The sequence below is a fragment of the Oenanthe melanoleuca genome, chromosome 18 (genome assembly GCF_029582105.1).
Source record: "Oenanthe melanoleuca isolate GR-GAL-2019-014 chromosome 18, OMel1.0, whole genome shotgun sequence".
NCBI lineage: Eukaryota > Metazoa > Chordata > Aves > Passeriformes > Muscicapidae > Oenanthe > Oenanthe melanoleuca.
In genome coordinates this window covers 10,389,405-10,403,177 of record NC_079351.1, presented here as the reverse complement: position 1 = coordinate 10,403,177, position 13,773 = coordinate 10,389,405, and the positions used below count along the sequence as shown (strand labels likewise).

Genomic DNA, 13,773 nt, shown 5'->3' with positions numbered 1-13,773 from the left:
ACAATGTCAGGCTGTCAGGGATGCAGCAGGCAGAGGGGCAGCAGACAGGGGTGCAGCAGGCAGGGGGGCAGCAGGGGCAATGTCAGGCTGTCGGGTGCAGCAGGCAGGGGTGCAGCAGGCAGGGATGGAGCAGGAAGGGGTGCAGCAGGTTGGGGTGCAGCAGGCAGGGGTGCAGCAGGCAGGGGTGCAGCAGGCAGGGATGGAGCAGACAGGGGTGCAGCAGACAGGGGTGCAGCAGGCAGAGGTGCAGCAGGCAGGGGTGCAGCAGGCAGGGTGCAGCAGGGACAATGTCAGGCTGTCAGGGGTGCAGCAGGCAGGGATGCAGCAGGCAGAGGTGCAGCAGACAGGGATGGAGCAGGCAGGGGTGCAGCAGGGACAATGTCAGGCTGTCAGGGGTGCAGCAGACAGGGGTGCAGCAGGCAGAGGTGCAGCAGACAGGGGTGCAGCAGGCAGGGGTGCAGCAGGCAGGGATGGAGCAGGCAGGGGTGCAGCAGGGACAATGTCAGGCTGTCAAGGATGCAGCAGGCAGGGGTGCAGCAGGCAGGGTGCAGCAGGGGCAATGTCAGGCTGTCGGGTGCAGCAGGTTGCAGCCTCAGGCACGGCTGCTCCGTGGGGAGCTCAGGCACCGGGAGCCGGCTGGGAGCGGCATCGCTGCTCGGGACACGCACGGAGCTCCCCGGGAGTAAAGCCCAGCCCAGCTCGTCCCCTTGTGCCTGCATTCAGCACTGCCCCGCTGCCAGCACCGCTGGCTGTGATCGCTTTGTTTGGCTTTTCCTCCATCGTGTGCCTCTGCTTTCGTGGGGTGGGGTGGCAGCCGAGCCGGGGGCAGACCTGGACTCTGCTCCCTGTCATTCACCGCCTGTGGCCCGAACGCAGAGTCCGGGCAGCCTCCTGCTGCCCACCTGGCCCTGCAGAGCGGGGCCGGTGACAGCCCCTCCTTGTCTGTCCCCAAAAAGAGCCGGGCTTAGAACCCAGAGATCCTCCCAGCGCAGCCGGGCACTCCTGCACAGGCAGACAAGGCTCGGCAGTGAGAGCCAGAGGAAAAACAGAGTTCCCAGTTTGTTTACTACCTCCTGGCACACATCCATGCCCGGCTTTTTATATCCCGCTGGCAGCTCTGCCGGCCGGCTGAGCAGGATGCGCTCCGGGACCATCCCGGGTCCCTGCCCGGCAGGAATTCCTCCGCTGGCAGTGCAGGAGCGGGGCTGTGCTGTGCCGGGGTGGGACACGGCTTCAGCCCAAGCTGATGGTGAAAAGCTCTTCCCTGCGCTCCTGAGCTGCCACGGGAAGCACAGCTGATGTCATTTCTGAGCAGGGAAATTTGTGGAGGTTTCTGGACAGGGGAGGAGAGAAAGGCTAATCCAGAGGTACTGATACACAGGACGAGTTTTAGATGTTAACCACAGCTCACAAAAAAAGGTGTTTTGGCAAAGACCTTCATCCCCTGGGTCAAGGGAGCAGCGAGTTTAAAAAAAAACAAAACAATTCTGTGACCCTTTTGTAGCTGACAGCAGGGAAAATGTGACCATAATGCTGTTTTCAGCTAGAAGGTAATTCCAAAATCATAAGCAATCATAAAAACAAAGAAAGAAAAAAATAAAACACTCATTAACTTAAAACTATTTTCACCAAGGATTAACTCCAGCCCCACAAAATCCCACACAACAGTGGTTGCAGGCTCCCCAGGCAGGCAGGATAAGTGGGAATTCTCCTTCCACCCCTCACACAGGAATTATTTCAAGTTAAGGTGGCCAGCCCATGGTATTTCACGTGGAGCTTTTGGTTGGGCTGTGGTCGAGGTTATTGATTCACATTCAGATAAATTACTGAAATAAAGGGAGTAAAGAATTGGGAGCTGGAAGGAAAGAGGGTTAATCCAAATGATCATCCTGCCTGGGATGGGAATGGCCTGGATCCTGCAGCACAGGAGGCTGAGGCTGCAGTGCCATCCTGGCCGTGGGTGTGTGCTGTCAGCAGGAACAGGGGCACAGACACAGGCGCCCGCACGTGTCAGCTCCTTCCTTGCTTTGTTTGCATTCCCTCCTTTCCTTCCTTACCAGGAACAAGGAAAAAATATCCTTGAGGCACCTTTGAAAGTGTCTCAAGCATCCAAGTGATGCTTGAACAGCAGCCTCGAGGGCAAGGTTATGGATCAAGTATGGGCAAAGCATTTCCAGGAGTTCAGCACAGCAGGACCTGGAGCTGCTGGGGAGATCCAGGGGAGGCTCAGGATGGGCAGAGGATGGAGCAGCTCTGCTGGGAGGAAAGGCTGGCACAGCTGGGATTGTTCACCTGGGCAGGAGAAGCTTTGGGTGAGCTCAGTGTGACCTTGCAGGGCCTGGAGGAGCTGCAGGAAACAGGGAGAGAGAGAATTGGCAAGGGATGGAGGGACAGGAGACAGGGAATGGCTTCAGACTGACACAGGGCAGGGCTGGATGGGACACTGGGCAGGAATTGTTCCCTGGGAGGGTGGGCAGGGCTGGCACAGCTGTGGCTGCCCCTGGATCCCTGGCAGTGCCCAAGGCCAGGCTGGACACTGGGGCTGGAGCAGCTGGGACAGTGGGAGGTGACTCCATGGCAGGGGTGGAAGGTTGGAATGAGAGGGGGTTTAAGGTCCCTTCCAGCCCAGGCCTGTGGTGATTTCATGATTCTGTGATTCTCTTATTTCTGGGCTGTCTCAGAGGAGGCCCAGAGGGAAATCCCAGAGGGAAATCCCATAGGGACAGGTACAGCTGCCTCCATCCTGCCTGGCCTTGCAATGATGGATCATGGCAGGAGTTGGACAAATCCCAGTCCCGGGGTGGAAACGCCCCTGTGGGGTTTGCTGTAGGACCTGGTGTGTTTGAGGCACTGCAAGGCTTGGCTTGGAGAGCTGGGAGAGGAGGGATTTGGGGTCCTGGGAGAGGATGGATTTGGGTTCTGGCAGAGGATGGATTTGGGATCCTGGGAGAGGAGGGATTTGGGTCCTGGGAGAGGATGGATTCAGATTTCTAGGAGGGGATGGACTCAGGTTCCTGGGAGAGGAGGGGTTCAGGGTCCTAGAAGAGGAGGGATTCAGGTTCCTGGGAGAGGATGGATTCAGGGTTCTGGGAGAGGATGGATTCAGGGTTCTGGGAGAGGATGGACTTGGGTCCTGGGAGAGGATGGATTTATGGATTTGGGTCCTGGGAGAGGAGGGATTCAGGCTCTGCAGTGGCTCCCAACAGTCCTGCAGCTGTGAAGGTTTTGTCAGGGTCTGTTCCTGCTCCTCACAGCCATTCTAAGAGCAGTGCCTGGCATCCTCCAAACTGCTCTTAAAACATTACCATATTTATAAGTGATGCCCTAATTTGAAGGGATATCGAGTTCTTTTGGATGTAAGTAGTTATTAATTACAATGCAACAGGAAAATTCATTAGAGAATCGAATCAAACTTTCAATTAATGTCATTTTTATCCGGGAACATTAGATGAGCTGCTTTTTTTTTTTTTTTTTTTTTTTTTTTTTCCCTTGCCTTTAACAAGGATCTGGAAACATTTGCTAATTTCCAACTATTATAGTTCCTTCTATGAAATAATGTGAGCTCTCATTTGCATATAAGAAAACATTTTCTGTATTCACTGTGACTCTGAGCTGCCCTATTTATATCAGGAAATGGAGATGAAGACTCCCTGTGCATTTCAAGGCGAGGCTTTTCTCCTGCACAAGAGCAGAACATTTCTCCAGGCCCACAGTGAATTAGGGGTGAATTATTTTGGGGGTTCCAACCCCGGGATCTGCATGAGGCTTAGCAGAGGGTTTAAGAAAAAGCTCAGGGGTTTTCTTGCTGAGTGTTCCACAAACATTTCCCTCGGTCTTTTTCTGAGGTGCTCTCTGCACTTCTTGCTCCAAATCTTTTACTTTCAATTTCATTTTCAGTCTCAAAGCTAATCCTGCTTGATACACAAAGAGCCCTCAGGTGCCAGGTGTGAAATGCTCATCACCTCGAACTGAACAGATCAGACACCTCCAGGCTCTTTTGGTGGGGAACTTCTTTTCCTTTCTGATCTGAGAACATTTTCAGGTTCAGACTTAGGCTTGGTTTTGTTCTGTTTCTGTATCTAAGAGACCATTCCACAGCATCCCCAGCTGCAAGTCCATGTGAAATGGATCTTTAGAACCTGTGCTGTTCCATGTTCTTCTAAGCTGTGAATGGTTGATTTTGGTTTTATCTTTGTTCTTCTGACCAACCCTGAACAGCCACAGGAAAAAGAAATAAACCTTGCAAAGACTTCCTTTGCTCCCTCCTTCCACATCTTTTGTCTCCCAGGTTTCCAAGTTTGTTGTTGATGCAAGCATCAGATAAATCAGCTGCATTAAAAAAAAATAAAATTAAGAGAAGCAATAGCAGTAATCACCACTCCATTAATGATCTAAATGCTGAGGGCAGGACAGGGCAGATAATTAATTTCAATTTTTGAAGCAGAAAAATCTCTCAATGTTTCAGTTGATCCCAATCAGTTTTATTTTGGTTTTATATTACAAAAAAGTTTCAGGTCCTTGCAAAATAACTTTATTTTAGTTATTTTTGTCCTGAGCTTTTTCCAACAATAAAAAAATTCACAGTTCAAAAATCTTTCTTCCCTTGTCCCATTATCTTATGAGGAGAGGAGCCCCAGGCCATGGGATAAATGAGAACAAAAAGAGGTTTTAGGTAAGGCTCCTGCTGGAAACCAGGGATGGGTTTTTCTCAGAGAAACCCCTTTTGATAAAACCTCTAAGGCTGGAGTGAGGTGCCAGAGCCATCCCTGGGCACTGAGAGGAGCTTGCAGAGGCAGCCCAGCACGGCCTGGGCCTGGCAGGGGCTGCTGAGGCAGGAAATGTCCCAGTGCTCCAGGCAGGGATCTGATGGAGCCTGGGGGCACTGAGATAAATGGGCCAGCAGAGCAGCTCCTTTTAAAGCTCTTTATCGAAGGTCAGCTTTGGGTGGGGAACCCCAGGGGTCACACACACCACCACTGCTCCTGCTGGGTGATGCAAAGGAGAAGAAATTCAGCTTTGCCAGATAACAGAGCCAAAGTTTCTCTTTTTGCGAGAACCCCTCAGAAAACACCCTGCTGGCTCTTGGTCTAGGGGTGTCCTGCTGTCCTAGTGCTGTTGAAGTCATGGTACCAAGGTGAAAAAGCTCTGGTTGGTAACTCCACCTTCCCCACTGTTTTCTTCACCTGGGAGTACCATTTTTTAGTCTTAGATGTTATCCTGGCTCATTGTTTTTAGGGGTTTTTATCCCTGAATGGTACCCCATGAGCACTTGCTGTTGTGGAGCTGGGCGTGGGTACCAGAGTGGGACAAACAGCCAGGAGCATTAACAATTCACACAGACATAAAACATTAACCACAAATAGACAACACAAACAACAATTATGGTCGACTGGTTGGACACCCATCCACACAAACATCAACAGTCCGTTAACAACTTCACTGCATCAACCAATGACCCGTAACTCCCAACATCAGCTCGTTTACAGCAGGCACCCAATATCCAGGACCAAACCCCTGGGGTGGGTGCCCTGCAGGACCCCCGGGCTGACCCAGCTCCCCACGCCTTCTCCTGCCCTTCAGCTCCTCTCCAGGCACTCCTCCTGCTCTCCCCGGGCCAGCCCGTCCCAGCCTTTTGTTCCTTTCTTGGATGGAAACTTCCTTCACTTTTCCACTCGGAATTTATTCATGGCTAGTGCCTACTTTCTGTTCTTGTGCCAAGTTTGTCTGTTAGATCTTCTCCCTCCCCAGCACTCTCCCTGTCCACATTTATTTATAGAAAGCAATCTTTTGCCTTTTTTTTTCTTTTTTTTTTCTTTCTTCCTGATTTTTTTTCTCCACAGGACCCTTTAAGCTCTTCCTTACCATAGCAAAGCCTGGCTTTTGGGCAGCTGTCCAGCCTTGCTCTGTAGCCACATTTTAAGCTGTGCTCCTGAGCTCAAGGACTTGTTTTTCTTGGGGAGCCTGAGCAGAGCCTTTCAGCTGTCTCTGAGCCCTGGGTGTTTTTCTTGTCAGTGTAAAGTGCTTAGTAACAACACCTACCACTTTTCCATGTCACACTCTGCACTCCTCCATCAGCCACGCCGTGACTGGCACGGCAACACAAAGAAATTGCATTTAACCAGGGAGGGAAACATTGCTTTCTTCAATAACCTCTGCCTCCTCCAGGAACCTCTGCAGGTCACGGGATTCCAGTGCTTTGGTGACTCACAGCTCTCCCACCTGGCAATTATTAGCTCAAAACAATTCCTGAAGCTTTAAACAAATCTTTTTTAGGGTGCAGGAACCTCAGTGACATCTTGTCAGTGAGTGCAGGTCTGCTGGAGTCACTGCTGCTTGGTAAAAATGCTGTGGCTTCAAGTGAGAAAAGTATAAATAGAGATTTTAATATAACATCACTGATATTTTACAGACCAGGAGGGATAATATATTGTGATAGTATAATAACAGTTCCTGGGGAAATTGTATTTTTGGATGAAAAGTGAGAAGGAAAAAAAAAAAGGTGTTTTGAGTATTGAAAAATGTTTCAAGTTTTCAAAACACAGAACCCAACAGGAGGATATTTCAAAAGGAATTTAGTTGTTCAAGGGAAATGTTTGTTCCTTTTGAAAAGATTACTTCCCTCCCAATGCTGGTTTTGGGCAGCCCTGTCCAGCTGGTTGTGGCTGAAAGGGAAAGCAAAGGAAGGGGAGCTGGGCTGGGAGTGTCCCTGTTTCCAGCTGGCTGTGGGAATATTCCCATTTTTGTGCTAAAACTGCTGGGTGCTCCATCTCTGCAGCATCCCTGGCTCTCTGCTCTCAGCTTGGCACTCTGGGAGCTGGGGAGCTCAGGGGTTGTGCAACTTTGGGTTTTTTTTCCTAGAAATGCAGGACTGGGGGGAGTTTGGGAAACTCTGGGAGCCAAACTGACCTTGTGGAGCTGGGAAGTGGCAGCACCATGGGCAGGGAGGGAGGGAGAGCTCAGAGCACATCCCAGTGAATCCACATGGACAGGGAATGGGCACAGGCTGCACTCAGCAAAAGGAGGGCAGCTTCTCTGCCAGGGCCCTGGAAAGTCTCCTGGCACAAAGCCTGGATGGCCCAGCAGTGCAGGATACACTCAGATCATCAGCCCTAACTCCTGTTTACCCCTGAATATCAGGTTTTGTCAAATGGGAGGTAAAATGCACCGTCTCACTTAAGACACAGGAACACTGGGAAATGTTAGCACAGAGATTTTCATACTCAATTAATTAAAAGAAAAAGCCATCTCTCCCACTCTCAGGGGATTGGATTCCTTTTTTTTATGCAGGCTGGAGGTACCACAGCATCTCCAGATGATGTAATTAACCTGACCTATTTGGTGGCTCCATATTAATGTTCCTTTGTGACGGATTTACAATAAAGCCTCGTTATTAAAGACTTCAGAACAAGATTTATTATCATTATCTCGTTTCTCCCCATTCATTATTCCCTTCTCCTCAGCTGGAAGTGAGTCAGGACCCCTGGGCACTTTGCCTGTGCCTCCTGGAGGAGACTGATGGGCCTGACCTCTGTGCTTGGCAATTTCTGCCTTGCACAGTGGGTGCAGGGCTCTGAGCACTCCAGGTTTATGTAATCCATGCAGAGGGCTGGGGATTCTGCAGCTGGTACACACTGTTATCCATGGGCATCTTCCTGCTGGCAGCTGCAGCCCAAGCCCCAGCTCCCAATGCCTGCAGTGCTCTGGGACATTTTCAGAGGCACCCGGGAGGCTCCAGGGCAGCCAGAGGTTGTTCATTAATCCCCATTTGTATCAGCAGCAAAAACCTGCCAAATCCCCGGGCTGAGCACTGCTCTCAGCTGTAAGGGGCTTTTTTTTTTGGACTACAATGGGTTTAGAGAGAATTCTCTATCAGAATCAGAGCATAACATTCACACTTTATTTTCTTTTTTTTTTTTTTTTCTCCTAGAACAAACTGTTTCAGAGGGAGCTGCAGACAGATTTCTGTACCTGACTTTACTTCAAAAGGCAGAACTCAGCCCAAACCCCAGGGCAAACTTGGTCTCATTGATTGCCAAGGGCAGAACATTCTTAATGCATTGGTATTAAATAAACAGATGGGAAAGTAACCCGAGATTTAAATTTCTGTTGAGATAATGTCGAAAGTTTATTGACCCAAGGGTGCTGGTGATTGAGTTAGTGTTCCACATCAATGGCTGTGGCCAGGCCGCTTGCAGGACACTGAGGAATGGGCTCAATATTTGAGGCCTCGGTTGGAAGTAAATTTTAAGGCCAAACAGCAAATATGTTTTGTTTGGTCCCCAGAGACCCTGTCCTTAGACAGAGTTCAGGCCCTGCTGAACCTGCAGAGTGCAGGGCCCCGCTCTGAGCACAGGGCAGGGGAAATTCCAGGGAGCCAAGGAACAAATCCCAGAATGTCTGAGCACAGGGTGCTGGACAGGGCCAGCAGTGACACACACAGCTCCAGTGTCACACACACACAGCTCCAGTGTCACACAGCTCCAGTGTCACACACACAGCTCCAGTGTCACACACACACAGCTCCAGTGTCACACACACACAGCTCCATGTCACACACACAGCTCCAGTGTCACACACAGCTCCAGTGTCACACACACACAGCTCCAGTGTCACACACACACAGCTCCAGTGTCACACACAGAGCTCCAGTGTCACACACAGCTCCAGTGTCACACACAGCTCCAGTGTCACACACACAGCTGCAGTGTCACACACACAGCTACAGTGTCACACACAGCTCCAGTGTCACACACAGCTCCAGTGTCACACACACACAGCTCCAGTGTCACACACAGCTCCAGTGTCACACACAGCTCCAGTGTCACACACACAGCTCCAGTGTCACACACACACAGCTCCAGTGTCACACACACAGCTCCAGTGTCACACACACAGCTCCAGTGTCACACACAGCTCCAGTGTCACACACACACAGCTGCAGTGTCACACACAGCTCCAGTGTCACACACAGCTCCAGTGTCACACACACACAGCTCCAGTGTCACACACACAGCTCCAGTGTCACACACAGCTCCAGTGTCACACACACAGCTCCAGTGTCACACACACAGCTCCAGTGTCACACACACACAGCTCCAGTGTCACACACAGCTCCAGTGTCACACACACACAGCTCCAGTGTCACACACAGCTGCAGTGTCACACACACATCTCCAGTGTCACACACACACAGCTCCAGTGTCACACACAGCTCCAGTGTCACACACACACAGCTCCAGTGTCACACACAGCTCCAGTGTCACACACACAGCTCCAGTGTCGCACACACACAGCTGCAGTGTCACACACACAGCTCCAGTGTCACACACACACAGCTCCAGTGTCACACACACAACTCCAGTGTCACACACACAGCTCCAGTGTCACACACACAGCTGCAGTGTCACACACACAGCTCCAGTGTCACACACAGCTCCAGTGTCGCACACACACAGCTGCAGTGTCACACACAGCTCCAGTGTCACACACAGCTCCAGTGTCACACACACAGCTCCAGTGTCGCACACACACAGCTGCAGTGTCACACACACACAGCTCCAGTGTCACACACACAGCTCCAGTGTCACACACACACAGCTCCAGTGTCACACACACACAGCTCCAGTGTCACACACAGCTCCAGTGTCACACACACACAGCTCCAGTGTCACACACAGCTGCAGTGTCACACACACAGCTCCAGTGTCACACACACACAGCTCCCGTGTCACACACACAACTCCAGTGTCACACACACAGCTCCAGTGTCACACACACAGCTCCAGTGTCACACACACACAGCTCCAGTGTCACACACACACAGCTCCAGTGTCACACACACACAGCTCCCGTGTCACACACACAACTCCAGTGTCACACACACAGCTCCAGTGTCACACACACAGCTGCAGTGTCACACACACAGCTCCAGTGTCACACACACAGCTCCTGTGTCACACACAGCTCCAGTGTCACACACACACAGCTCCAGTGTCACACACAGCTCCAGTGTCGCACACACACAGCTGCAGTGTCACACACACACAACTCCAGTGTCACACACACAGCTCCAGTGTCACACACACAGCTCCAGTGTCACACACACACAGCTCCAGTGTCGCACACAGCTGCAGTGTCACACACACAGCTCCAGTGTCACACACACACAGCTCCAGTGTCACACACAGCTGCAGTGTCACACACACAGCTCCAGTGTCACACACACACAGCTCCAGTGTCACACACACAGCTCCAGTGTCACACACAGCTGCAGTGTCACACACACAGCTCCAGTGTCACACACACACAGCTCCAGTGTCGCACACACACAGCTGCAGTGTCACACACACACAACTCCAGTGTCACACACACAGCTCCAGTGTCACACACACAGCTCCAGTGTCACACACACACAGCTCCAGTATCACACAGCTCCAGTGTCACACACACACAGCTCCAGTGTCACACACACAGCTCCAGTGTCACACACACAGCTCCAGTGTCACACACAGCTCCAGTGTCGCACACACACAGCTCCAGTGTCACACACACACAGCTGCAGTGTCACACACACACAGCTCCAGTGTCACACACAGCTGCAGTGTCACACACACAGCTCCAGTGTCACACACAGCTCCAGTGTCACACACACAGCTCCAGTGTCACACACACACAGCTCCAGTGTCACACACACAGCTCCAGTGTCACACACAGCTCCAGTGTCACACACACAGCTCAGTGTCACACACACACAACTCCAGTGTCACACACACAGCTCCAGTGTCACACAGCTCCAGTGTCACACACAGCTCCAGTGTCACACACACAGCTCCAGTGTCACACACACAGCTCCAGTGTCACACACACAGCTCCAGTGTCACACACACAGCTCCAGTGTCACACACAGCTCCAGTGTCGCACACACACAGCTCCAGTGTCACACACACACAGCTGCAGTGTCACACACACAGCTCCAGTGTCACACACAGCTCCAGTGTCGCACACACACAGCTAGAGTGTCACACACACACAACTCCAGTGTCACACACACACAGCTGCAGTGTCACACACACAGCTGCAGTGTCACACACAGCTCCAGTGTCACACACACACAGCTGCAGTGTCACACACAGCTCCAGTGTCACACACACAGCTCCAGTGTCACACATACACAGCTCCAGTGTCACACACAGCTCCAGTGTCACACACACAGCTCCAGTGTCACACACACAGCTCCAGTATCACACACAGCTCCAGTGTCACACACACAGCTCCAGTGTCACACACACAGCTCCAGTGTCACACACAGCTCCAGTGTCACACACACACAGCTCCAGTGTCACACACACAGCTCCAGTGTCACACACACAGCTCCTGTGTCACACACAACTCCAGTGTCACACACACAGCTCCTGTGTCACACACACAGCTCCAGTGTCACACACACACACTCCAGTGTCACACACACAGCTCCAGTGTCACACACACACAGCTCCAGTGTCACACACACAGCTCCAGTGTCACATACACAGCTGCAGTGTCACACACACAGCTCCAGTGTCACACACACACAACTCCAGTGTCACACACACAGCTCCAGTGTCACACACAGCTCCAGTGTCACACACACACAGCTCCAGTGTCACACACACAGCTGCAGTGTCACACACACAGCTCCAGTGTCACACACACACAACTCCAGTGTCACACACACAGCTCCAGTGTCACACACACACAGCTCCAGTGTCACACACACAGCTCCAGTGTCACATACACAGCTACAGTGTCACACACAGCTCCAGTGTCACACACAGCTCCAGTGTCACACACACACAGCTCCAGTGTCACACACACAGCTCCAGTGTCACACACAGCTCCAGTGTCACACACACAGCTCCAGTGTCACACACACACAGCTCCAGTGTCACACACACAGCTCCAGTGTCACACACAGTTGCAGTGTCACACACACAGCTCGTGTCACACACACAGCTCCAGTGTCACACACACAGCTCGTGTCACACACACAGCTCCAGTGTCACACACACACAGCTCCAGTGTCACACACAGCTCCAGTGTCACACACACAACTCCAGTGTCACACACACAGCTCCAGTGTCACACACACACAGCTCCAGTGTCACACACAGCTCCAGTGTCACACACACAAGTCCAGTGTCACACACACACAGCTGCAGTGTCACACACAGCGCTCCAGTGTCACACACAGCTCCAGTGTCACACAAAGCTCTGATTTCTCAGCAGGAATTGCTCTCTGGAGCCAGGCTGGGTCCCCTGGCACAGGACATCCCTGCTGGGCACTGCCACCCCCAGGGCAGGGCTGTCCCCTGTGTCATGCCTGGGGAACAGGAGCTCTCCTGTCATGGACACAGCAGACTGATTGCCCAGATGAGGCAGCCCAAAGCCCCAGCCTGCAGAAATGAACTGGCCACTGCTCTAAGGCACAGCAGCCACGTTTTGAGAGACATTATCTGCTGTCCTCCTTGGATTAAGGATTCATGAGGGCAGAAATCATTCCACGGGCTTTGTTTTGCTTTAAGTTATACTTTTATATGAATTATCTGAGGAGAGAGGCTGATGGATGGCAGAGAGGAGTGAGCTCAGGAGACAATCCATCTCCTGTATCTCATCTCCCCCTCCAGCCTGCAGGACAGAGCAGGGAGAGCAAAGCCAACGCTCCAGCTCTGCCTGGGGCTCCTTTCCCATTTGCTGTGTCTCAGTAAACTCAGAGCTCTGTAAGAGGCTGTCAGAGCTGAGGCCAGGGCACAGAGAGTGCCACCCCCAGCAGCATCTCAGAGCTCAGAGCTGGTGCCACGGCAGGAGGATGTGCCATGTCCTGAGCACCTGGCACCTGCTCCAGGAATCCACTGGATTGTCAGGAGCAGGAGGGATGTGACTGCCTTGATGTGTCCTGCCAGCCATCACAGAGCTGGGGTTTGTCACGTGCCCCCACCTCTAACACTGCAGAGCTAACCCAGCTTTCTGCAGTGATGGTGGCTGGAGTGGTGATGGGCAGAGGTGACAGGAGGTGACACAGACGTTTTCCTGAATAATCAGAGTTTTCATTCCAGTTTTTGCAAGGCCACACATGTGGCCATCCCTCTCCTGGACAAGACACTCAGTGCTCTGGGCTGGGGACAGGGTGGGGATGAGGCACAGGTTGGATTCAACGACATTGAAGGGCTTTTCCACCCTGAATAATTCAGTGATTCTATAGAATGTCCTGAGCCTGAAGGGCCCCACAGGATCACCGAGTGCAGCTCTTGTCCCTGCACAGACACCCCAAAATCCCACCCTGGGCATCCCTGGGAGCTCCTGGAGCTCTGGGGCTGTGCCCATTGCCTGGGCAGTGCCAGCACCCTCTGGGGGAAGAACCTTTCCAAAATCCAACCCCAGCCGTTTCCTGAGGTCACCAGAGAGGAGAAATTACCCCTGAGAGCCTCTCCATTTGTCTGTGGTCATCCCCAGTGTCCCAGCCTGGAGCACTGAGTGGAGATGCCATCCCAGCCTGGCTGGCTTGCCTGGGGAGGATCAGCACAGCCCCCTTTGCTCTGGCTGCAGAATGAGCTACAGAGAATCAACTCCAGTTGAATGAAGCTCAGAAAATGAGCTTTTCAATGGAACAGAGCAGAGCTGCAGGGACTGCAATTAGACCAAGGCCAAAAGTGTCGAGGGAAGGGGCAGGCTGAGCTTAAAATGGGCTGAACTTAAAAGGGAATCACAGCATTCCAGAGCTCTGCCCCATGAAGTACA

At 52.1% G+C, this 13,773-nt stretch overlaps 1 protein-coding gene across 1 annotated transcript in view; it reads left to right on the top strand.

Moving 5' to 3' along the window:
- Nucleotides 1-13,773, top strand: part of SHISA6 (shisa family member 6) — a 202,463-nt gene that overhangs the window by 79,152 nt on the left and 109,538 nt on the right. The window lies entirely within an intron of this gene.